The following is a 3984-nucleotide window of genomic DNA, read 5'->3' as shown; positions in this document are numbered from 1 at the left end:
ATTTTAAAATACAGTTTTCTAATTCTGTGAAGAATGCCAATGGTAGGTTAATGGGAATAGCATTGAATCTACAAATTACTTTCAACAGCATGACCATTCTTATGATATTGATTCTTCCTATTCATGAGCATTAAATTTTTTTATGCCATTTGTGTCTTCTCTTATTTCCTTGAACAGAGGTTTGTAGTTCTCATTGATGAGGTCCTTCACTTCCCTTGCGTGGTGGTTAATATTAAGTGTCAAATTGATTGGACTGAAGGATGCAAAGTATTGTTCCTGGATGTGTCTGTGAGAGTATTGTTAAAGGAGATTAATATTTGAGTCATTAAACTGAGAGAGGCAGACCCACCCTCAATAAGGGTGAGCACCAATCAACCACCAGCATGGCTAGAATACAGCAGGCAAAGGAACGTGGAAGGAGTAGAACGTCTGAGTCTTCCAGCCTCCATGTTTCTCCTGTGCTGGATGCTTCCTCGAACAACAGACTCCACATTAAGTTCTTCAGCTTTTACTCTCTTTGACTTAAACCAGTGGTTTGCCAGGGACTCAGGCCTTTGGACACAGACTGAAGGCTGCACTGTCGGCTTTTNAAGTGTCAAATTGATTGGACTGAAGGATGCAAAGTATTGTTCCTGGATGTGTCTGTGAGAGTATTGTTAAAGGAGATTAATATTTGAGTCATTAAGGTGAGGGAGGCCCACCCACCATCAAGAAGGGTGACCACCAATCAGCCACCAGCATGGCTAAAATAAAGCAGGCAGAGGAACGTGAAATGAGCTGACTTGCTGAGTCTTCTGACTTTCATCTTTCTCTTGTTTTGGATTCTCCCTGCCCTTGAACATCAGACTCGAAGTTCTTCAGCTTTTACTCTCTTTGACTTAAACCAGTGGTTTGCCAGGGACTCAGGCCTTTGGACACAGACTGAAGGCTGCACTGTCGGCTTTTCTACTTTTGCGGTTTTGGGACTCAGTCTGGCTTCCTTGCTCCTCAGTTTGCAGAGAGCCTCCTGTGAGACTTCAGCTTGTGATTGTGTGAGTCAACACTCCTTAATACACTCCCCTTCAAATATACATCTATCCCATTAGTTCTGTCCCTCCAGAGAACCTTGATTAATACACCTTGTTAGCTGTATTTCTAGGTATTTTATTCCCCTTGTAGCAATTGTGAATGGGAGTTCATTCGCAGTTTGGCTTTCTGCTTGCCTGTTGTTGGTGTATAGAAATGCTACTGATTTTTGTACATTAATTTTGTATCTTGAGTTTTTGCTAAAGTTGCTTATCAGCTTAAGAAGCTTTTCTTAAAAAGGGGCTGAGACAATGGAGATTTCTGGATATATGATCATGTCATCTGCAAACAAAGATAATTTTACTTTCTCTCCTCCTATATGAATATCCTTTTTCTATTTCTCTTGCTTGACTTCCCTGGCCAGAACTTCCAATACGGTATTGAATAGGAGCAGTGAGAGAGGGCATCCTTGTCTTGTGCCACTTTTCAAGGAGAATGCTTCCAGCTTTTTCCCATTTATATGATATTGGCTGTGGGTTTGCCATATGTGGCCATTATTATTGTAAAGTATATTCCTTCAATACCTAGTTTATTGAGAGTTTTAAACATGAAGGGAAGTTGAATTTTATTGAAGGCCTTTTCTGCATCTATTGAGATCATCATGTGTTTTTTGTCTTTAGTTCCATTTATATGATAAATTACATTTATTGATTTGTGTATGTTGAACCAACCTTGCATCCCAAGGATGAAGCCAACTTGTTCATGGTGAATACGGTTTTTGATGTGCTGCAGGATTCAGGTTTTCAGTGTTTTATTGAGGATTTTTGCATTGATATTCATCAGGAATGTTGTCCTGAAGTTTTCATTTTTTTGTGTATCTCTGCCAGGTTTTAGTATCAGGATGACCACTGGCCTTATAAAATGAGTTAAAGAGGAGTCCTTCCTTTTCAATTGTTTGGAGTAGTTTCAGAAGAAATGGTACTCAATTGACTACTTTTATCCTTAGTCTATTGAACAAATGCTGGTCAGGTAACCACACAAAGTTGGCTTATTCACCTTGTTGATTTGGTAATTAAGAGCTTCACTCAGGATTGCATCTCAATGATCATTCATTAGTGACACAGGTGCTAGCCTATTCATGAGTTCTGCATAATGATGTTACAGTAGTCTTGTGACACAGAAGGACAAAGACTGAAAAGCGGAAGAGAGAAAGGTTTGAGGAAGATATCTATAGCTAACTTTTCAGAATGTACAAGAATGTGAGAATTAAAAAAAATCTTTTTCATCTAGTTTAGTGAGTTTTGAAAGAATAGCTAATGTTCATACAACCTTTTATTTTTCACCTTAATATATAAATGCATGTATGATTTATATTTATAGCTATGTTATTTGTTACAAATAAATCTTTGCTCTTATCCTACAGGACTTTACATATAAAACTATTATTAATTTTGATTTATGTATGATTTATAATTTCTATTTTCATTTTAATTACTCATTTTTCCTCCAGAGTTATCTAGAAGGATTATTACATTTCTGAGTAGAAAGCTAATTATTTGATTAAATTATTGCATTACGTTGGATAGATGTGGCATAATTTTTTCTACGTGAAATCTGTTGAGATTTTGGCTATTCCATGGCACTTTAGAAAGTATCTCTCTGTGAGTAACAAATGCATTTTAAATTATGGTACACTAATTGTACCCCCATTGTATCTGGAAATAACTAACAGCCTCATAGATGGAAGTGACCTGCCTTGCCTCAGATAAGACTTTGGACTGTGGACTTTTGAGTTAATGCTGAAAGGGGTTAAAACTTTGGGGAATGTTGAGAAGGCATGATTGGTTTAGAAATGTGAGGACATGAGATTTGAAAGGGGCCAGTGGCAGGATAATAAGGTTTGGCTGTGTGCCCACCCAAATCTCATGTTGAAGTGTAGTGCCCAAGTGTTCTGGGAGAGACCCAGTGGGAGATAATAGAATCATGTGGGCAGGTCTTTCCCATACTGTTCTCATGATGATGAATAAGTCTCATGAGATCTGATGGTTTTATAAAGGGGAATTGCTCTGCACAAACTCTTTCTTGCCTGCCACCGTGTAAGACATGACTCTGCTCCTCATTCACCTTCAGCCATGACTGTAAGGCCTCTCCATTCATGTGGAACTGTGAGTCAATTAAACCTCATTCATTTATAAATTACCCAGTGTCTGATATGTCTTTATTAGTGCATGAGACCAGACTAATACATCTTCACAATAAGAACTTTTATTTTGGAAATTAAAAAGTTGATTCTTAGTGACCTCAATATGCCCAGCTCTAATCTAGACTTTTGGAAAATATCAGTAAGCAAAAGAGAAGAAAATATTTGCTTTCATAGAGGCTATCTTCTATTGGGAAAGACAGGTAATAGGCAATAAATAATTTAGTAATATCACCTACCAGGAAGTGATAAATGCAGTGGAAAAAACTAGAGCAGAGTAAAGTAGACTGATTCAGAGCATCTGAGCTGCTGGTGGTGGTAGTGGTGGTGGAAAGAGGCAGTTGAAAGTTTTTTCAGTTTTTATTTTGAAAGCTTTAAACCAACAAAAATAGTTGCATGAAAAGTATATGTATTCTTTACTTAGAGTCACCAATTGTTAAATCTTTCTCTCCACCTAGCACTCTCTCTTTTCCCTCCAACATGCACGTGCATGCACACACACACTTTTAAACCTTCTGAGAGTCAGTTTCAGACATTGTAATGCTACATCCCTAAATACTCAGGAAGTGTAATTACTGATAACCAGATGCTGGCTGAAGTAGCATTCCCAGGCTGGCTACTTCAGCATTACATAGAATGGGTTCTAAAAATATAAACAGGACCTGCTTCTGGTGATTCTAAAGTAAATTGGGGCCCAGAAATATATATTGTATCAAGTCTCCTTCCAGTGGTTCAGATGCATAAGTATGTTACGGTCAAAGAGCTTGCAAGTAAATAAA

This window comes from Cebus imitator, unplaced genomic scaffold (genome assembly GCF_001604975.1).
Source record: "Cebus imitator isolate Cc_AM_T3 unplaced genomic scaffold, Cebus_imitator-1.0 Scaffold67, whole genome shotgun sequence".
Classification (NCBI taxonomy): Eukaryota; Metazoa; Chordata; class Mammalia; order Primates; family Cebidae; genus Cebus; species Cebus imitator.
Note: the sequence above shows the minus strand (reverse complement) of the source record.